Raw genomic sequence first — 23482 nt, 5'->3', positions numbered from 1 at the left:
CATGGTGACAAGTGTATGGGATCAGATGTTGTGCTGTAAATCTGCCTTTAAAAGGGGAAAAAAGAAAGGAAATAGGAAAACATCCATGTTTTTACATTGAAGTTCCAGCCTAACAATAGTCAAAGATGTTTTGAATAGCAACAGACAAAGCTGTTTTAATACATTCTGTGTATTTTCCAACATCTGAATTTCTCTTTAAACTTGTACTAGGTAAATGTTACTCAGTTGCCCTTTTAGAAAACAACAATTTGACTTTTTTCCCCTCTTTGTATTCTGACAAATATTGGTCTTGATGAGTGTTAAGGGAGTAAAAACGCTAAACATCAAAGTGCTCATTATCAACCAGCCAGCTGCACTCACCCCTGCACCTCCTCATCACACAAAAACCTGATCTTTTCTGTGGGGACCATCTCCCCCAGAGACACAGAACAAGTTCTTCTCTATGCTAACAGTGCACAACATTGTCAAATGATGTGTAATGATTTTATAATGTGAACTAATGCCACTAGGGACTGAACTGAGACTTCTGATTTCATTACACTCAGTGCTGAGACTGGTTTGGAATATGAATTTGGGGCAAAGATAAAAGGCTATGTTGGTGTCCTTTACCTATCAACCCACTACCAGTAGTACTTGATATGGATCCAGACAAGGATCCCACCTCATGTATCTCAGGAAAAAATATTTGTGATTTACGTGTCTTTCTATCAAACGTCATGAGTGCTAAAAAGTACTTTTTACATCTTTGTGCCGTGATTGAAATCTTAGCATAAGTCAGAAGAAACTTCATTTCTGTGTCACAATCAGCCCCTGGCTGGCCAAGATGATGTTCCTAAAAGCTGCTGTTGGCTAACATTGGTCTGCAGTTTTTGTATTTTAACACTTAAAGGTGAGATCTTGTTCTTTGAGTTTGTTTGTAATTAAAATAGATGTGATGTAGTAGTTAACCTTTAAATTATAGGTAGCTCCAGAAACATAAAGGCAATACACTGTGCACTAGATTTATGATCTATTTTGTTGAACTGAATAAAACCTTTTTATACAGTGACAGAAACATAACTAGAGCAGCAAATGGTGCTCCTTTACCTATTATTATCTGCGTTACCGTGAAGCCTAGGATACCTGTCTGATTTAAGTTATTTCATTTTTCTGTGTCCTAGGAGACTGTGAAAAATAGAAAAAATGCCATAACATTTTTCTCCAGAATGGATAATATGGGAATTAGCTTCCTTTTTCATTCTGATGTAAGGTAAAAAAAAAACCAACCCAGGCTTTCAGTCAAATTCTCATCTACTGTAAGTATGTCTGGTTCTATTGTTTTCAAGACAGTTTATCCCATTTGTACCAGCAGAAAATGTAGGCCATGCTAGTGACAGCAGGGAGATGAACACCCTGAGTCTCCAGCTAATTTTCAAATGTAATCTACCTGCTAATGTGTGATATGGGAACTAAGTGTCCTTTATATACTCTTAAAGCACTTCTGATGCAAGAGGGATAGAAACTAATCCACCTTCAAAGGTAATTATATTGGGAATTACACTACTTCATGCAGTAAACTGTATTCAGTACCCTGCCCTTTTTTTCCAGCTCTACACCATTGCCCTTATTTTAGATATGAGTAAGAGTTAATCATAAGTCAATTAAATTCAATATGTGAAATGGAAAAGAGAATCCTTGCAAAGATGTAAAAGCATCTAAAATATAAGTGGTGATTAAGCTTGTTTCCCTCTTGTGCTTATTCATACTGGACAAATGATTTACTTTCATCATCTAATATATTTAAGCTATCTTGGTTGTAGGGGTCACAGCCACTGTGAGATGGGAGGAAAGACAATACTAATCAAAAGTAAACCATGCCACTTTTTTTCTCTAGTGCCGCTAATCTTAATTGAATCAATCTCGTGGCATATGTTGACAGTGAAAGATTACTCGAACCTGGGAGGCCAAGCTGGACAGAGCTTCCAGAATAAATAATAAAAAAAAAAATCTTCCTTAATCATTAATTTGTTCATTCACTCCCATTTGCTTCCATTCTTCAATGTCTTAGAAGACGTACCCCATGCAACCTTCCTCTTTAGCAATCATTTCCAAGTGTTCCTCCCAATAAGCTCATGTGCTTTTGAAGAAACTAATTTGCCTGAGATGAATACAGCAGAGATGCTTTTTTTTTAAAAGAGAAATGTAGTTGGATTTTATAGAATTGAGCATTTTGTGAAAAAGGATAGTATTTCTAATGAATTGCAACAAAACCAAGTTAATTTTGGAACTGAAATATGTCTTGTTAGAGAATATTAAGTAAATCCTTCTTGGCCTAGTATGGAGTTGAGGAGTGGTTTATAACATATTCATGGATTCACAATAGCCCTAGTCCTATGAAAATAAGGCAGAGAGGTGAAAATCCTTTGAAGTTCATGGAAAAACTAGAGAACTTTGTGCAGGCATCCTAAGGATCCCACAGAGCTGTGATCATAACAACCAATAAATATTCTATCAGATTAACTTTTCCTCCAGGATTTTATTGAATTTGGTACTGTTTGAATGCTACTGTTGACTGTTATTTTAATTTTATTATTATTTTTTTGCTACTGAATAAGAAGACTACCTGCATATTTGTGCCTCCTCCAGTTACTAGATATTACTATATATATACTGCATTATAGGTTCATCAACGTTGCAAAGTTACTTAAATAAATTTGCTAATTCATAAGATTGAGGAAAATATATAATGGATGAGTTGGGATTTCTGATCAGGCCTTCATATCTGCAAATGTTTGTGTTTGCAGAATTATGAATGTGAAAATCTTAAAAACCTAAGACCTGGAAATGAAGTCTGAAAGGATAGAAGTATCCTTGCAGAATCAGGACCTTTAAGGCTACATTGAAGTCTCTCTAGAGATAAGACTAGATTAAATATATTCCTTCTAACAAATAATTTTAATTAAATAATGTTGGTAGGTGTGAAGTTAAGGTTTTGATGAACAACACTGTTCATATTTTGTGTAACCCGTTATGAGCTCATATAATTTAAAACCTTGCTATATTGTGCATTGATAAGACTCGTATACAATTAGATGGTATTTGATGATGAAAAGCTGGTTTACTGGTGAGGTGCAATAAAACCTCTAAAATAATAGCAAAACCTTGCTAGAGATGTAATGGTTTGTGCTGAGCATATATTGTCTACACAAAATTTAAATATAAGAGTGTGCAAATAGCATCCACTTATTTTCCCAATACATTTATTCTGTTACAAAGTAACTCAATTTTATTATTCCATTGGATTTGCATATGTGCAAGAATTAATCCCTTAAGAGACATAGACATTCAGGTAATTTCTCAGGGGCTGATTGCACTTTGTAACTTGAACTTCTTCCCAAAGCAAGGAAGTCACTTTTACCTTCTTATTCTGGCATTGAAAAAACAGATCAAATATATTTCTCAAAAAATGAAAAATCCTTTGTTTTAGTAGCCTAAGTCAATGTCACTTACAAAACTACCCAAGAAATTAAATGGGAACCCCCAAACCTTTCAAATGGCAAACAATTTAATCCATATTTAAAATCAAGAGAGTGTATTTGGTAAAGTTCCTGCCTCAAGCCTACCCTCTTTAAAAGCACCGTCTTGTTTTATTTTGATGTATATCTTTATAGTAGAATAATTAGCATTTTAAAAATCCGTGATGGTGAAGTTGTTCATGTTATTGTGAGGGCAATAAATCCACATGCACTTAGTTTTGTATTATAGAGATCATTTAACTGAGTGCAATTTTAACATTTTGATGACAGTTTTAGGATCCTACCAAGCAGTGATAAAGCTCACAGTTATACTATGTGATAATTCTGCCTTTCATTATGATGCAGTTTCTCCATACTAAATCAGGCCAAGATGCAAGCTATTACCCCTGGGCAAAATTCATTCATTATGCATGTACGTTATTCCTGAAATTATTGATAACACTTTTCATAATAGTTCTTTTTCATTAATTAACTTTTGCAGCTATATTAGTATTTACGATATGTTCATTAGTCTTGAGTTTTCCTTGAATAATAAATACAATCTCAGAGCCTCTTATAGTTTCTTAAAATTGAAAGCTCTTGTCAGTGTTGATGCTGAAGGCCACAGTGTAGTTGTGAAACACTGAATTAAGCTGTGTTTAAGGAAAGCATTAGAAAGAGGGTTACAAAAAAGAAATTTTAGAAATTAGTCTTTAGCTGCAGTTAAAGTCATGACTGAGAAACCTTTGTTTGCTATAAGGAAAGTAAGAAATGGAGCTACTGAAGCTGATTACATTTCATGAGTGTAAACTTGGTACTAGGTTTGTCATCTTCCCTTATGCAAAGTGTGCAGGTATTGCCTGATCAGAGAGAGGAGTCAGGGGCTGGAACCCTCATCAGCTGGGAATTTCAGCAAGGCACAAGCTGGGCTTTGCTGCCAGACAGGCTCATTTGCATCACAGGAATTTAAGGCCCAGGTTATACTTTTAATGGTCTCTTAGTCAGTTCTGAGGACATAAGGAGATGAGTGAAAATTCATCAGTAATATATTTTCTTACCTGCTCTTTTATTGCCTTACTCTGGAGATCATTGTGGTGTATAAGATAAACTACACTGGAAACCAGCAGTTTTCAGGTGAATCTCACTTCCTCTTTCTCTTTGGCAGATGTTACATATAAGATGATGCCACTTGGCCTTGTGAAGCCTGGCTACAAGAGAGGCAGCTCAATAGCATAAGAGGCAGCGTGGCATAGGAGGGGGTTTCTGAATTAGTGGGTCTGGATAGAGCCCAGGATACATCCTGTACATTCACAAGGCATTTCTTGTGTGGTGTGTGAAGCCAGACCTGAGCTGAGGACAGGGAGGTGCAGTGCAGCAGCTCGTGGGACTAAGGGAGTTACACATCACCTTTATTCTCCTGGAACCAGTAGCCATTCCAGCGCCAACTTCTCTATGTCCTACAAGATGCCTTTGTCCTACAAGATGCCTTTATCTGTTCCAGCATGCCATATTTTGGTCTGGATTTATCTTCACTTATTTTCAAGGACTTTCTATGACTATAGGGACAGCCTAAGGCAACCAAGTTGACCATGTAGGGAGCCAGCTGAGAGTGTGCATCTGAACTCTTTCCTGAGTCTACTTTCTTTCCTCCTGGTCAGGGATGTGTTTGAAATGAGACAAAGGTGGGAAAAGAGCTGGCAGGGTTGCAAGAAGAGGCATTTTCTCTCACTAGCTGAATGGCTTTTACACCTGCTTCACATTCAAGGACAAGAGTAAATATGAGTGGAATTGAAAGTCATCCCTCAGCAGGTCCCTGTATTTCCTATATCTCATGTCTATTTTTAACAAGACACAAAACAGCTGATGTAAGATCAAGCAGAAATAGTCAGTGTTACCCCAGATAATCACATAAAACCAGGAGAAGGTCTAGTATTCATTAGACATTTTGTTATCTTCCAACTGTATGAAGTGCTTTCTTTGGGGAATAACTTCAGAGGCTTGGATTTTCATGGTTCGCTAACTGTAATAAATAAATCTGAATAAATCCAAACTTCAGTGCCAAGGACTGAATCAAACCCTCTTATTTTTATAGTAAAAATATCCTGGCATTAAAAGGCTTAGCATGTTGGGCTGTTCTGTTTAACAATGAGATGAAAAAATGGTGCAGATGACTGTAGTGGCAACTGAAAAATACTAGAACTCTTTAGGTTTTCTTAAGGAGGTGGTTTGAAGTTGCATGGTCAGACTTTTTCTTCTCATGACTAATCCACTCTCCTGTGACCTATCTTTAGTTTGATATTGAATCAGGAACAAGAACTGGAGCTTCAGCTGACCCCAAACATTTAGTTACATTAATCACAGGGCATTTTTGGACTCTGAGCATACTGAATGAAAGACACTTTCTTTGCAAGACATTGATCAAACAGTCTATAGGTATCACTACATCGAGGCACATTAATCATCTGGTGCATTATCAGTTCCACCAGGAGAATATGTAAATGTGATTCCTGTCAATGATAAGGGAAAGCAGAATTTATTTTTAAAAGTGGTCCTTCTGGAGCTGTTGATACAATCTTACCTAAGACAATAGGTTGTAAAGATACATTTCAGCAGAACTGCCAATGAACATAAAGAACAGCTACTGAATAGCTACAAAAAAAAAAAAAAAAAAAAGAAAAAGAAAAAGAAAAAGAAAAAGATAGTGGCTACACTTCACTCACTTGCAGAAATTGCTGTTCCACAACATTGTGGAGACTTTTTCTGCTTAATAAAACAGGGCAGTTTTCTGAAAACTCTTATAATTGTTTTGTAACCACAAAAAGCTTTATTTAAGAGTGATGCTACTCTCTTCTATGCTCCAGTGCTCTTGCCCTAGAATACACCTGTGATACACTTGCCTCGTGGCTGAGGATGTGATGCTCATACTGACTGTGAAACTCTGAGGCAATGCCTCACCTTCACAGATGGCTCACCTTCACTCATATTAATGGGGCTGCCTGGCTGAGGCTTGCAATGTGCATCTTGCTGAAAGCATTTTTGCATAGATCTTCTTATATAATTGATCAATTTATTCTATTTTTACTTTTTTCTTTCTTCCTTACTTTTAAACCTATGCCAAATTAGTACCTGCAAATATTCATTCTGTCAGTGTTGGGGGTGTGAGGACACATTTCAGGCAAAAGTATTTTTTGAAGTCTTATCTAAGAGAATTAGAGACCTAGGGCAGGGAAATTAGTAGAGATTAAATATATAAAATGGTCATATATTTTCTTCTTCTTGTCTCCTTAGTGTTCTTTTCTACTTTCCTGCATCTTTGGACCACAAAAGTGGAACAAGGAGTCCTTTGGGAAGACAAGAGGACTTGTCTGTAAAGGGTATGGCTTTCTCTGGCTTTTGGTCCCTGGAGGCTGGAAGAAATGGAAGAAAATGCAGTGCAGTCTGTCTGCAAAGGCTGAGGACAGAGTTTGCTTTAGGTCTAATCTTGGCTCTGTCCAAGTCAGGAGGAAGTTCTGCAACAGTGCAGGATCATAAAAGATTTTAGGAATTTTTAAACAGTTGAACGGAAAATGGGCTAAATTCTGACATTTTGGGGGAATAGGGCTAAAAAGTATTTTTGAGGAATTAGGGTTATAAAGCCATGTAATTAATGCCTCCTCATGTGGTAACTGAGATAAGATCCATGGGGATCTGGTTTTCTCTCCTTACAGTACAGAATTTGGCTCTCTCTAATGGTCAGCATTATGGTTCTCATTTAAATGTGGAAGAGTTAGGAAAAGTTGAATGCAATTGCAATATGGCTGTATAAACACAGACATGATTAACTGCATATGCACAATGTTGCCTGGCAAGCTAGCAGAGAAAACAAACTGCAATTTCTGTACATGCAAAAAAGGTCTTTGAATGTCCCTCCATTTGTACCATTTGTATGTTTAATACTACTTGTCATCATATTGCAACAGTGTGCCCTTCATAATTATATTTACATATTCTTGTATTTTTTTCCCAAGGTCAGAGGATTATGTCTGCACATTTCAATAATTAGTTGTACAGTGTATAGTAAGTGTCTTATGGATTCCCTTTATAATATCTCTGCACTGTTGAGCAAAATCATAACAGAGTTCTTAAGTGAAAGTTCTTGTTTAAATGCAGGATTTTTGTAAACATGTCCCCAGCTCCCACTGACTGTAGTAGAGAAGATGCCACTGTGTCCTTGGGATGCTCAGTATGTAGCTGCACCTGCACAAATAATGCTGTTAATGGTAATTTAATATGAAGCTTTAAAAGTTTTAGGTTTACTTTTTAAAGAGAAGAAAACAGATACAATATTTCTGGTTTTCATTGTGCCTTGTATTTCTCAAAGACCTTTCAGGAAAAGACAGGCTGCTGATATTCTTCCTGTGTCCTCTTCTGCTCCTCTAGAGCATACAGTGGAAGTTAGTTAGATGTTATTAATGCAGGAAATAATGTAGGCTTTCAATGTACCATGTACATACTTAAAACAGTAAAAGAAACTCAGGACTTGCTTATGAAAGAGAATAAACTATCTGGTCTAGACTGGTGTATAAAATGTGCCACGTATCTCAAACTGGGTCGCAGAAAGCTTTAGGAATCTGCAGGCTCATCACTGTGGATGAACATGTGCCAGTTGAAGTCTTCAGGGAAACCAGAGAGAAGAAATGACCAGGAGATCACAGGTTTTCTTGATCAAGAATGAAAACTTACAGTGCCTCTGCCTAGTGGTGGTGGTAGACTTCTATCCACAGAGCTCAGGACCTCAAGGCTGTCTGGAGAGGCAGGCACCCAGGAGGAGCCCAGAAGCTGCTCCTGACAACATTCCCAGGGTGGCAGAGAAGCCCAGGGCAAAAACCAACCCAGCACTTTTGATTGCTAGTGAGAGCTGGAAATTACAAGCCTGCAGACTTCACCCATTGCACATATTTCTCTCTTCCTTGCCCTTGCCCTCTAAGTTTTACACTTCTCCCTTCTCCCCCATCTTTCTTTAAATATTTCTTTTACTCTTCAACCCTACTTTCTCTTAGTTCTTGGTTGTATTACCACACTGGAGTATTTAAGAGAGACTCTAATGAAACAGGACTTGTGCTGCCAGCAGTCATTTTTCTAAGGTGTAATCAACTAACTGATAAAAATAGTTGATTATAGCAGCAAGTTCATGCCACAGCACTAAAGAGAGGCTTAGCATTTCCATTACAACACTCATTATTGAGAAGTTTATAGCTCAGTTATTAAAAAGATGTCATGAAATTTGACATTTGTAATTACAGCACAGAGAAGTTTCTGAGTCCACTATTTAAAAATCTGGTTTATTTTGTTGATTTCTATTTCACTGTCATGGTCTATGGGCATAGACACAACAAATAATGAGAAAAAAAAAGTGCCAATACTAATGCTAATGGTAAATGGTAAAGGTGGATAAATGGTTTTTAACAGCAGAATAAAAATTGCTGCTCAGGTCTTGAAAGAGGTGTCCTTAAGCAAAGTCTGAGCCACCACACAGCAGGCAAGCAGAAAGCCAGTACCACAAAACATGTCCTGGTTGCTTTGGCAGTTCTGGCCCTCAGATGGGCTGGGTCCTGTAGAGCCTGAGGTCTAGGACTAACACCAGCCTTGGACACTCACAGAGACTTCAGAAATTCCTGTAGGTGGTGAGGAGCCAGCTTCAGTTCTGAAACCACCTCTGTTTGCTTTTGCCTTTGGGAAGATCTAACTCATGTCTGATGCCTTATCAATAACACTCATTGTATCACGAGAGGTTCATGCTCTGGCCTGACCCAGAGGAAACTTTCAGAAGAGGAAGAAGTTGTCTGGTTTTCTGCTTCAGACTGACCAGGTCTTTGTGGCCACTGTGTTCTGGTCTTTTCTCTTCCCTTAGAAAAAATTTTTTCTTCACTAGAGGTAAATTCAGTTTATTCCACACTAGGATCTTTTCTTTTAAAGCAAAAATTTCATCTGGGCATAACAGAGTGGTGTGTAGTATCTGTGATGTGTTCAAGGTCCAGAGAACACAAATGAAATTCAGTAGATTAAATATACATTGTTAGAAAAATAATTATATTGATATAGCTTTGAAGGACAGTAAAAATAATGAGAGAGATGCAATGTAGAGGACATACATTTTGTGTCATATATATAAATGTAACTTTTTGAAATTGTTTTAGTGAAGAGGCTGGATTTATATTAAGTGCCTTCCTTTGGGGTCACTACAATGGAACTATATGCAATAGTTATTCAATACTATAGTCAGTAATAATATAATATTATATGTAAAAGTATATATATAATATAATAGTTTATTTAGTAGTAATATAATTTAGTAATAATACTATTTACTACTATATGAACTATATTCAATATTATCGCTCTAATATTTTCTTTTTTCTCCCTGTCTTCCTTTCCTTTCGAATGAAAACTCAAATGAAGAGTTCTAATGATGAGCAGACTCATTTACTGCAACAGAACTGGTTCTATTCTTACCGATATTAGAGAAAGGCATGCAAGGATTGCCTTCTTTTCAATACATCTAAATAAGAGGTGAGCTGTTTGAAATTTTAGTGATGTCAATATCCTCTCAGGTCTGGGTATGTTCCGTTTGTTTTAACAATTGCAGACAGCTTGGTATTTGAGTCATTTCCCGGGAATTTTAATTTTTTTTTTCTTATTTATGCTTCATTCAGTCCTGGCAATAGGTCTGGGTATGTTCCATTTGTTTTAACAATTGCAGACAGCTTGGTATTTGAGTTATTTCCCGGGAATTTTAATTTTTTTTTTTTTTATTTATGCTTCATTCAGTCCTGGCAACATTTTAGTATTCTTTTGACATTTTACATGGAGATTCTCTTATCTGAATGTATATATTTCTCTGCATTTATGTTTTGCTAGAATGTTGCCTTATTTTTATGTACTGCTGTAGCTAATTTTAAAATTTTCTTTACTATTCTGCTGGGGGTTTTTTTGTTTGGTTGGTTTTTTTTAATTTTTGTTTTTTTTTTGTTTGTTTGTTTGTTTTTTCTGGGAAAGGTGGCTTTTAGAAAACAGATAGGTATTCAAAAACCTCCATTTACCATACCTGAATTGTTCTGGTTCAGGGTGAGCAAATACTAGAGAAATGTTGTTTACTTGAAATTTTCAAAGATCTACCTAAGGCAGCCACCTAAAAATATTAAAAAGGGAGGGCTGAGGTATTTATGAGGAGCACTGTGGTGGCTTTCTCCATCAGGATTATCCTAAGAGACATTGTTTATAAGTGGATTATGAGCTTCAATCGTTTTATTAGGGTTTTTATTTCTGCACTTTAAAGCCAGGTGCGTTAGAGCTGACCCACACGTGCTGAGCAATCTGATCCCCAGATACCTGAGGAGAGTTTCACAGTGTGTTTGGTAACTGTGTCATTTGGGAATGTGAGTTCACCTTCAATTTTATGTTTGTCTTTTCTTTTAAATAGTGAAATACTTCTGGGAATAGGGTCACACATAGGAAAATCTGACCCTGATTTTCTAATGTTCCTGTTGGCTGTTGCAGACCTGAGCTCTTCACTGATTCTCTGTCTGGCCACCTTGCTGGAAGGGGTAATGCCTGCAGACATGAAGTGAGAACAGATTGCTGATGAGCTGCCTTGTGCCCTTTAGATTTCAGTTTTCTGTGGATTTAACTTGCCTGGACTGGATACAGTTGTTTGTGTGCAGACAAGATGGTTGTGTGCAAATTCCCCATTAGACTTCAATCAGAAAACCCTTTGAGGAGGCAAGAGTAGATATTCCACAGGCTTACTGTCTGAAAATGAATGGTTTGTCTGTGAGTCTGTGGCCTGTGTGCACAGTGGCTGTCCATGGATTACCCACTCCCTGCTGCCCTGCAGCACAGCCTGACAAATCCTGTGTTTTTACTGTGCCACCATGCTGAACCCCCGCTCTGGTAACATGTTCCTGGGGCTGCAGTCTGGAGACAGAAGTCAGAAGACATTTCATTGGTTGAATGTATGTGGAATGAAAACTATTGCCATTTGAGAGCAACATCTCACAGAGGGAAGGGAGGAGGGGGGGCACAGGAGGGGTGTGTTGATTGGGACTGACATGCGCCTTTAGAACTGATGTGGCTTTCACACTTGGAAATATTCAGGACTCCATATGTTCCAAAAACCCCACTGAACAGTGCATATAACATTGCCTTTATCATTCTTTAATCTCAGTTTAATTGCTGTGGTCAAATTACCCCACACTTAATAACCCACAGCTTGGTATATTATTTAATATGGTTGACACATACTTTGTTTTAAATGTCAGTGCTGGTAAAGCCCTAGAGTTGGCAATGCTGTGCATGATAGATGGCAGAGGAGATGGATCATCTGTTCTTTGTCTGTGCTGTTGGTATGTTGGCTGCAACTTTTTCAACTGTGACACTAGACTCATGCCAAACCCAAAGCTACTGAATGGGTAATATTATCCCTTGTATCTGATGTTTTGTAGCTGATCATTCTCAATTTCTCTGGTTTTTTTTACAAGAATGTGTAATATTATATCACCCAAGTCGAAGTGGTGAACTAGTGTTCTTTCAAATGGGTTGATTTAATTATTTCAGCACCCAGTGGCACCTTTGTTATTAAAGGATTTTCACAAAGCAGTACATAGTCTAATTACGAATTTACACAAGAGACCGTAACAGCATCTGCTGGGTAAATAATATACATTTGTAAAATGGTCTAGCTACTAATTTACACAGCCGACCACTGAGACACTGAAAGGCTGTGGCATTCTGTCATGTCAGCTCTCAAACACTTCCAACATTCCTGCTTCTCCTTACAACTGTTAACAAAACAGAGAGAATCAAGTAACTAAAACTCTCTTCTAGAAAAAAACAGGACTGTTTGGCTTTGGTAGATTTAGCTGCTGTTTCATTCAGAGTTTTTTTCTTGTCCCCAGCTGGCAGCAGAGGCATGGGAAGTTCTATCACACATATTTTGGGGCCCACATCTATATCAGCACAAGCATGCAGGTTCAGAAGGAGGTGCACATTTTCATTCTGGATTGCTGGCTCTGCACTCTTGGTGCAAATCTGTCCTCAAACCTCTGCAGATTAACATCTCCAGAGACTATTTCCCTGCATGGGAGAGCCCAGGGTAGGAAATGCATGCCTCTGTAACTCCTGTGTCACATCCCTACAACGATGTTCAGACTTCAGCCAGGACATGCTTATCTGAAAGATCTTTGCCTGCAATCTTGGTTCCTTGCAGCTATAAAAGTTTGGTGCCAGTTGCAGCAAGTCAGGGGCTGCACTGACTTGTTCTGTGAAGACTGATTGGTCTGAGATCTGCAGATATAAATGCAGTTCACTCATTGAGAACACTTTGGCTTCTTTTTTTTTTTTTTTTTTTTTTTTTTTTTGGCATCTGGGTGTTGATACAGAGGCACAAATTCACAAATTACCCACTTCTGAGAGCAGCTATGATGGATTCATGCAGCTCCTGGGTAACAGGACGATGACAGCTGGGGAGTAAACCCCTGGTGTAAGGTAAAATTTTTGCTGGATCAGTGAGACTGACATTCCTAGTCTGGAACCCATTAGTGATTAGTGAGAATAAGATTTAAGATTTCTCAAACCCTCAGCTAAATGCAGCTTTGCAAACTGGAAAACAGAGCTTTAGCCATAGCTTAGTGCTAAGAAGAGAAGAGCTCAATGTTAGGAAATGCTTCAAGTATCTTAACTATCTGTGGATATGCGATTGTCTACCAAAAAACCCCAACCAAACTGAAAAAGTCCAAGGAGAAAGAAATATAAAGCAGGATCCACTGTGGGATCCTATCTCTTCCTGTGTTTCTGGAAGGAGAACATAGTGGTTTCATTGCCATCTGTGCAGTAGGATGCCCATCAACTTGCATTCTTATCTTTTGCAGGCAGAAAACTGGACAAGCTCTCTCGTAGCAAATCCTTCTTTATTTCCTCACAGCTGTCTCACCTATGTAAGCTGCAGAGCCTTTTCCAGCAATGCTGAGAAAAGATTTATGTCTGCAGTACAGGAGAAAGTCTCCTTCCCTGTTTAAGTCTGAATTCTACATCAGCAGGCTGCATCTGGGGAAGGGAATTCAGACTGGTTTTCCCAAGTGCTCTATTTTCCATTTAAACATCATGCTTAGGAAATGATCACAACAAAGCTTGTGTTTCACATTAAAAGCACATCCGTGCAGCACTGTTTATTCAGAAAAGAAAACCAGTATAGCTATTTTTCTTGATTCCTTGAGTATAGTATGGGACAAAGACAGGAGAAAAGAATGGGAAAAGGTAGAATTAGAGACTCTGCTTCCTCAGGAGGAGTGATGATTCTCATCAGTTGTGCCTCTTGCTCCTCCATCTGTGTTGTAATTACTCTCAAAATTATAGGATGGTGGTATTGGAGAAGAAAATCACCATTGCCCTAAAACAAAAAGACCCCTTTGAAATGACATATGAGACTGTCAAGCTATTGGACCTAAATACCTGATTTGTTTGCATATGATATCCTTTTAGCAGTTACATATTTTAAACACCGGCTTGCATTGTTTACTGAATGAGCAGCAATCTGTAAAGGATCCAGTTTTCACATTGACCAGGCAGAAAATACCCTCTGATAAAGGAGAAATATTTGTTGATTATGCATATTGTCTCTTTTGCCTAACATTGCTTTCATATCAAAGGCAACGTGGCAGTTTGTTGAAAGAAAAGAAATATTGTTTTGCTTTGTTACAGGCAGCAAAGGATCTTTACAAAGCTTTTGGCTCTTGTTCAAATGTATCACACCATTTGTGATGGCTTTATAAACTAAGCATGGTTTAAGACAGTCAAGGATGAGTCAGACAGAAAGAAAACATACAATTAATACTTTACTATAAACTTGGGATTAAGATTATCCATGAAAATCAGAACTATGACAAGGCTGTGCACCATGAATGGTGTTTCAGGGAGTAAGTGGGAAGTTAAGAAAAACTGTGTTTAAGATGAAAGCTGCTTTCATTGAAGACGGGATCATAGCAAAAATGTAACAGGAGAAGTGAAATATAATTAGGAACGTGACATTAATACTGGATTTGCAGAATGTTGCCCAACAGGTGGGTGGAGTTTATTTGACTTTGTTTCAGCTGGAGTATTGAACCACACAGATGCAGCCTTTAAAATTAATCTAGACTGTGAGAAAAAAGATAACAAGAATGTTCAAATACTTGGGCTCACACCATCAGCATGTGTCCTAGCTCTTTCTCTTCTAGCTGTAATAATCACCTCCCAGTTAAGATGGTTTTTGCTCTTCCTCTGTCATTCCTTGTTTCTGCAGCTCTGCACTGGAAAGCAGAGGGGATATTGGGTTTCCTTTCATCACAGTGACAAGTTAGGGAAACATCTGTTTTAAACAAAATGTGCAAAAGGTTTGAAAAACAATTAAGGTGGGTTTTTGGCATTTTTTGTTTATGCCTGTTAGGCACCGATTTTTATTAAAATAAAATTTATGAGTATAATATGAGGAGAAGTCATTTAAAAGATTGAATTTGGAGTATTGAGAGAGGAAATCTGTGAATGGCAAAATGTCCACCAGAATGGACAACATGAGTCGCTTTCTGGACTCCAGGATGGAAGCATCAATAGAGATTGAACATTTGTTTCAGTTTATGAATTTTTTTGCAATCCAGCTAAAAATATCAGCACCACCTGTGATACAAGAATCAGATTTATTATCAGCTTCTCAGGAATTGCAAAACAGCCTAACTCCACCCGACTGTTAATAAATCAGGTGCTGAAAGCACTTCAAATGAGAACTTTGCTGAAGAGACAAGTACTCCCAAGGATCAAAGGCTCAAGTCAGTTAAACTGGCCATTTGCCCTTTTGGCATAATCAGAATGTATTTTCAAAAAAAAAGAAGAAGGAAAGAGAAAAAGAAATTACATGATGCTTTTATCAGAGCACGACAAATATTAAAGTGGGCATGGGCATCTGTAAGTCAGTCACTCTAATTCTGCAAAGCTGAGTTTTCTAACAGGGCTGAATTAGTAAAGCTTAAGGATTTGGTCCAAAGCCCACTGAAGTCAATGAAAAAAGAGTGTTTCTTTTGATTCCAGTGGTTTGGATCCGGCTGTTGGTAGCTCCCTGCTTTGGACACAAAGCACCCACCCTCCCACGAAGCTGACTTGTCTCTTCACTGTGTTCCCCTGACATCACACACATGCAGAAAACCAACTGACATCCAGGCTTCCGATGAAAGAAATTGCCTGAAAAATATTGGAATATCCAGCTTCCTGGATTAATTAATAAAATTACTTGCTCTTCAACATAGATTACATGCTGGGCATTTAGCTGGTGTGCTCTGGGGAAGGGGTGAAAAAAAGGTTCAGTGGAGATGTAGGGAAGAGAGAAGAGGGCACAGGTGAAGAAATACCATGAATATTGATTCATGATGACAGGAACATTTTTTAAACACTGCAGAGCTCTGATTTGCATGAACAATATTTGCCTTATTCAGAATCACAGAATATTCTGAGTTGGAAAGGACTCACAAGGATCATGAAATCCAGCTCTTGAATGAACGGCCCATAGAGGGATCAAACCTGCAATCTTGGCATTATCAGTGTCCTGCTGTAACAATTGAGCTCATCTCAGGGTCTTAAACTGAAGCTGTCAGCAACATCAACACTGGCAGATTTACAGGATTCTAGCTCTAACTCTTTTTTTTTTTTTTTTCCCTTGCACTAGATATCAGCGGTAGGGATTGTATTATTTAGTGTGAACCAGTCTCCACTTATGTTTGAATTTCCTCTTTTCCTGGGTCCTCTACCTGTTGTAGAAGACAGGTCATTGTTATGAGGTGTGTGGTTTTTCTTTTTCTGGATAGCCATTCAAGTCATAAAGAGAATTTTTGGATGATGGTGTTGCTGTGTAGCAGTCTGGAAGTGGTCAGGGAGGGGACGATCTTCATGGGTGCCTGCATTATGCTTGCAGATGATGGACTGACCTTGTGGGCAGCAGGAAGAACCACAGGAGGAGCACAGGCAGGGCTGAGGCACTTCTCCCACACTTGGTAGTAAAGCAGATGTGAGTCACAAGCAGCAGGATGGGTGGAAATGGTGTTCTGCAAGAACTGAATGCAGAAACCCATGCTTTCAGGCTCCCAGCTGTAATGCTGGGGGATAAAGTCTCTTTTTCTTGGGTACCCAGGTGCAGAGCCGCTGATCAGAGCAGAGTTAGTCTGGTTACAAGTATGCAGGAGGGAAAACAGTCCTGTGCCTGTGGCAGTGGTGTACACCTGAAACCAGTGCAGAAATGATGACTCACAGGGCAGTGTGTGACACTCTGGAGTTTACTGTTTGCACCTGTGGTTGGTTCTGTGCAAGAAACAAGAGCAACCTGGTTTATACTGGGTTGAGTGTGTGAGGAAATCTCTGGAGTGGCTGAGAGCTGCACATTTTCAGCTGGGCAAACATCAGACAAGAAAAGGGCATGTTTGCTGTCCCTCTTTGCTTGGCTTTTGCAGGATGCCTGACGTTAGGAGAGCATGGTCATTCCCACCGGGACAGACCCATTCACGCCCAGCACTGTGCTCTGACAAGAGCCATTTAAGCTTTGGAGTGATGTCTCCGAACACAACGGGGCTCCACCCTCACCTTTCCTAGGAATTCACAGAAGTGCAGGTCCTGATGTTTGCTGTGCAAATCTTCACCAGCCAGGCTGTGCAAAATGAGACTTGTTTTCAGAGAGCTCATGTGAATTCTGCTTTATTACTGGCAATTGGAGAATTATTTCCAGTCCTATGTCTTAAAATGGACCTTGAGCAACAAGTCTGTTTTGTTCAGGGCCTGTTTTTCTGGTCACTGGATTGGCAACAGTTTTCAAGCCAATATTTCTGTTTTAGGTCTTCTTTGGAGTATTCAATATTCTTGAGTATAATAATTCTCAGTGTCGGATGCATTTCTTCTTAAATAATTTTCAAGGTAGCATATTGCAGCTTGGGATGCCCTTCTGAAAGCCAAGAGAGCTTCCCACAAAGGGTGAGCTGTGCTGGCTCAGTGGGCACATCCTTTCCCCATGAAACAACACATACCCCCAGAGTGTCAGCTTCCAGCTCTGCAAAATGGCAACCACCACCTCAGCTTCCCCCAGATTAATCAATCAGTTGCTTTTTAAAATTATGGATGCCTAATGTGGGATTGTCTAGTATTTGATCTGTATAGATACCAGCAAATTTTAGATTTGTTCTATTATGTGTATTAGGGCAAAATAAAAGCTCTGGAGTCAGGAAATTGCATTTTCTGTGGCTGAGACTGGGCTGCACTGCTCTTTTGATGCAGAAGTTTCAGGAACATTGATGGTTGAAGCAGACACATCTGCTGTTTGTAGTGATTCTGTCAACAGCCCTCATGGTATACAGCCAGCCTAATAATCACAAGTGCTTCTTTCTGTTTAAATCCCAGAAAAGGAACTGACATCTTTTATCAGAAAGACAGACAATCTGTATCCCGTGACAATTCCAGATTATGGATCCCAAGAGACTTTCCTTACATTCTTATTTTATCATGAAATCACAGTTAGTGCTGTTTACTTTCTATACCTCCACACAGTTTTCAAGGTGTTGCCAGCAGGACCTGTGCTGATACTGACATGTGTTGTTGTCACATTGCAAGATCTGATAGAACATCCCTATATATATATAAATATCAGTGTTTTCTTGGATCTTCCTTTGCTTTCAGTGGCTTTGGAAATCGTGGCACTTGTTAATTCACATGCTTTGTCTATTTTGTAGGCTTTTTTCCTACTTCTAAGGAAAGACTTGTTCCTAGTAGACTGGTTTGGAGTATGACTCTCTTTTGCTGCTATTTTTTTATGGTAGAAAGCTATGTATATGTCATTTTCTAGCTATTACTACAGAGCAGGATAAGAATAAATGTCTGGGGGGAAAAGAGAAACACTGGTTATTTGGAAAAATAAGTGGCTTATTCCTGATAGTTTTTTGCAATATTCCTGTCATGCTGCTTTGAAGTTCACAGCCCAGACCCACATCAGAAGTGGGGGGGATGGACAGCAGAGCTGCTGAGGAAATGCAGGGCTCCAGCCACAGAGCCACACTCCAAAAAGCTGTTCACTGTCCTCCGTTGTGATATAAAAGCTGAAATGCCACTCAAGCTCCTTCCCTCTGGACTTCCCTCACCCTGGGGATCAGTAGTACATGAGAATGACCCATCCCTGGTGTACTGCCATCCACAAACTCATGATTTGTCATGGTTGAAGTTCCTTGAAACTGAACTTTGGGTCTGTGAGAACAACAGGTTCTTCGTGCTGATCCCCTGTGATTTGATTTGCTTTGCCTGGCAGACTGTCAACCTTCTCTGAAGTTATAATCATCTGTTTGAGGCTTGGAGCACATTTTCACTAAAATATTTGCTCCTGAGCTTACCTACTACTTGTTCATTTTGTAAACAGTAAACAAACAAATATTAAGATGTATTAATATATTTTTTACCCAATTCAAGAAGCCATCTTAAAGGCCAGTTCAAAATAGTCCAGTTGTCAGTGGGTCCTACAGCAGCCAAGTACACTGTATGGTTCATTTTTCTGACCAAAATACAATTAGTTTTTTTTGCTACATGCAGAAGACAAGGAGTCTGGGCTTTTCTTTCTGAAGCCCACACAGTGCATTAGGTCAATCCAGCAGATGCATCTCAGGAAGGAGCTACATTCCTCTTACTTTTATATGGACTAGAGATACCAGAAGATGCTAAAGCCTTGAGTTTTCATGTCATGACACCTCATTTAGTTTACTCCTACACAAAATGATATGTTATCTGACCCAAGAGCTTTGCATCATGTGTCCACAGAGCAGGATAGGAATCAACACATAAATCCAAAGCTTATTTTACTCCTTTCTTTTCTCTACATCCTATATAAGGTGTCCAGCTGGTTTGTGGCAATGGAATAGTAATGACAGCAGGATGGTAATTTCATCTTGAGCTTTACAAGCAAGAGGAGGTGCCAAGAAGGAAACCAGGTATGAAGGTTGCCAAATATATCTTCCATTTATCATCCCAGCTGACAGCAGGTAAATTATTTCTGAGTGGCACTTTGAAAAGGGAGGGGAGAAGAGAAGCACACACTAATATGTGCTGCAGAGGTGTCTCTGAGGAGTGGCTGGTGTGGCAAGCTAAAGTATAGTCCTTCCTGCAGGAGGAGTACAGTGTGTTACTCATGCAGGAATTCTGGTCACGCTGCTGGAGCTGAAGTACCTGGACACCTACCCAGATGGTCCAGTGGTAATAGGAAAAGATTGATCTTTTTTATAGGAGCTGGAAATGAAGATAATATTTTTGTCCAAACAGAGTGCTCTCACTTGCAGAGTGCCCCAGCAATGTTTCAGTACTGGACAGCATTTCCCATACTCTTTTTGCAAAGTAAAGAGACTTCTAGAAATGTTTTCATATCAGATACCTTCAGAATTTAGCAAGAAGAAAGGGGATCTTCCTCTTTTGCTTTGCCATTTTCACCTAGTTTTGAAGTGGGGTAACTATTGCTGAGACTGTGATAAGGAATGGGGTTGTGCTGATATAACCAGTTCAGGATGTGGCTCATTGTCTGCACCCTGTGAAGGTGTCACAGCGCTGTTCTGAAAAGAGTTACAAGCAGACAAAGCATCCAGTGAATGGAAAACAACCTGCTTGAGTAATTTCTACTTGACTGTTTTATAACATGATATTTCTCAGGTGCAGACTCACATTTACTTGTCTAACCATTGCCATTATTATTATTATTATATAGTAATTATAATTTACTTGTACAAATTAGAGGAAGGATTAAATGACATATAAAAAGCATACTGACCGGAACTAAATAGAAAATTCCAAGTAGGAGTCCTTAAAATAAAGCAATTGTATAATACTTAATTGTATAATATAAACTGTAATTTCCCCAAAGACATTGTATTAATCTTATAGTGGTTAACTATTCCATTTGGTCCATTTATAATCACTTTGAGCTACTTAAATAGAAATTAAAAAAAGGATCAAACTTGTTTCCCACCAATATGCCTAGTGCTTTCCCCATAGCTTATCCATCTTCAAAGCTCTTCACCAACATTAGCTAATTATTTCTTTTTTCTAATTAGTAGAAATTGACTATGGTCAAAAGGGCCATTCAGCAAATTAGCATGCCTCTACCTTCAAATCTCAGAGCTTCTGACCCAGAGCTTTCAAATGGCTGATGAAGATATCATACAGTGGTTGTCCTGAGCCCATAGTCAAGGCAGCCAACTGGAGAAAAAGAAAGAAAGATAGATTTTTTTTTTAAATTACACCTCAGGGAAGTGTATCAAATCTCCTCATTCACAGCTTTCCCTGGAGGCAGCAGCATGGAGAATGCAGGGCTGGACCCATCCTCCTCCTGCTCTGAGCACAGCTGCCTCAGACAGGGGCCAGGGGGTACCTTGCCCTTATTCTGAACACTTAAAGGCATGTGGGGTTTGTGGTGGCCACCTGCTCAGAGGCCACTTCTCTTCTTGGCTGCTGGAGGTGGCACAGGTCACTTGGTGTCACTTGGGTGGTGTCCCTGTCTGTGTGCTGGCTGCTGGAAAAGCAATCTGAAGCTCTGCCCAAGTGTCAGCTTTGCTCTGGGGGTGTGCTCTGTCCGTTTTGAACTGTAAGATGGCAACACAGCAAGATGGGTTTAAGAAGTGATTTGGAGTTTTTTAAGCCCTGTTTACATTAAAACTGTCCTTTCAAAGGGGTGTTTCTTCTGAGTCTTTTGTGTAGCCATGCCACTCGCCAAGAGCTGCATTTCTCACTTTGTAAGAGTTCATACGCATCTGTAACTTGATAGCTGTAACCCAGAGGTAGCAGAAAAGTCTGTGGAAATATGAACAAGTTCACCCCCTACTTTGTATTCTGAATTTCTTTACTTGTTCTTCAAAAAGGCAGCAAAGTGACAAATCCTCACTGAGCAGCAGCTCTGTTTGGCTCTTGGAGAACAGCTGTGAGTGTGAGACTTGTTTATGTTTCAGAAACTGTGAATGTTTTAACCCCGAACAACAGTGTGTGCTCCAGGAGATTAATATCTGCATTACATGGACTTGCTGAGAATAAATTAACTCTTGATGACACGATTACTGTCTTAGCAGTGTTCACCGCATACAATTGCATGGTGTCAAAGATATTAATGTGTTTTTGTGAAGAATTTAGGAAACAATTTATTTATATGACTGTGCTTCATTCCATATCACACCAGGACATCAATTAGCTACTATCGCCTGTAAAAGAAATGTAAATCATGTGTCTCATTGGTTATGAGGATAATAGTGGGCCAATAATTCACAAAGAATAATTCATTCTATGAATTGTGCCTCATTCTGTGCTCATGAATTGTTCAGAAACAGATACAACTTTTTCAAGTTTTCATTTTTCAAATTATTATAATGGATTCTTCTTGGTTACAGTTCACTCATGGAGGTTTTGAATATTAAGGACTTGAGTCTGGGGTGATTTTATTTGGTCACGTGGTACAATATGTTTCTTTTCTGACTGAATCAGTACAATTTTTGGAATCAGTTGATGTTGTGAAGGTTTATGAGACAACGCAAACAAACTTCAAAAATGTTTTTAAAATAGGGTACTGGGAAAAAAATTTCTTTTGACACTGGCCAGAAGTACATAAAAATGTGAACCTCCAGAATGGTGAAAAGCCAAATAAGCTTTAAAAAGGATTTATGCTGAGATTTGAAGGAGAACATACTCTGGGAAATAATATATGAAAGTTTCTAAAATTAGGGAGTAAAAATGATTGCCTTAGGAAGATAATTAACTCTTTCTTTAAAAACAAAATTAATGTAAGCAAAAAAAGAAAAAAAAAGAACAAAACCCCCAAACTGCAAACCCCAAGAAGGGTGTGGATTTCAGTTCCTATTTATTTCTGCATAATCATTGACTTTAATAGAAGGAAAAGTTTTGAAAGTATTTGCATTATTAGAAGGAGTGGTGTTTGTATTGGCAGCATGAGAACAAGGAGGAAAAGGTAATTTTTCTAGAAAGTGCTGGCTTTTGAACAGCTCAGAGATGGTTTAAGAATTTTCCTTCATACCCCAGCTATATGCAATCAAAATAGAAAATATGACAAAAAATTAGGCATAATTTTATTTTTCAACATAGAACCTAAAATAATCATCATTACTCAAATTTATCTATTTTTCCTGTAAGTTCTGGCATAAACTAGAGATGATTTCAACCATTGCAATTTTTGAGCCCTCAGTACAGCACATATGTTGGAAGTGAGGTAGCTGGGTTTCCATGATACTTAATGTGTGTTGAGTATTGCATGGAAGGGTTGAACCTTGTTTTTCTCCCGTTTAGTGAAATTAGATAAGATGGAAAATTTGCGTTTCTTTTTCTTTTTTTTTGGTGTTTGATTCACCCAGATACCCAAAGACTTTTTTCTCTGAACGGCCTACTGAGAATCTGAAATCCATCCTCTTCCCTCATATTGCCAGGCATGCCTTTCCCATGCTAATACGTTAAGTAAGTTTTATTGCACTGAAGAGCATATAAAGTTCACTGCTTTGCCATGACCTTTTCTCCTTTAAATTGTTTCATCATTGTGACCAATAATGGACCAAAGAGAAGACGTAAAAATGTTAGGGACATTTATTTCTAAGGAGGTTAAGCAACTTTTGCTATGCCCTCTTTACATACTTCCAGACCTTCTAAAAAGAGACCGTAACGTGACAGCGATGCCCCCCTTAATTACATTTTGTTGTCAGAGGAAGCATGCTTTAAAAGAACAGTAACCCAACACTCCTAGAGCTGAGGATTTCAATAATCTCAACCAGGTTCACAACATTTGGAAAACCCCAAACCTTCTGTCAACTGACTGAAGCAAATTTTACGCATGCAAGAAGTAAAGTCATCTGGCACCAGGTTCTGTGTTATGGGGTTCAGGCAAAAGTATCTTGTTTCACTTTGCCAGATTTTCCTGAGCAGTTGGACAG

General features: G+C 38.7%; 1 long non-coding RNA gene across 1 annotated transcript; it reads left to right on the top strand.

The window, feature by feature from the left end:
* Positions 1 to 1164: 1164 nt before the first annotated feature.
* On the top strand, positions 1165 to 10024 carry LOC120508038. Its single transcript, XR_005628903.1, has 3 exons — positions 1165 to 1295; positions 6783 to 6868; positions 9933 to 10024. It is a non-coding gene; the product is annotated as an uncharacterized LOC120508038 (long non-coding RNA).
* The last annotated feature ends 13458 nt before the right edge of the window (positions 10025 to 23482 follow it).

Source organism: Passer montanus, unplaced genomic scaffold, assembly GCF_014805655.1.
Source record: "Passer montanus isolate IOZ18808 unplaced genomic scaffold, ASM1480565v1 scaffold45, whole genome shotgun sequence".
Classification (NCBI taxonomy): Eukaryota; Metazoa; Chordata; class Aves; order Passeriformes; family Passeridae; genus Passer; species Passer montanus.
The sequence above is the reverse complement of the archived record's forward strand: the minus strand, read 5'-3'. Positions and strand labels throughout refer to the sequence as shown.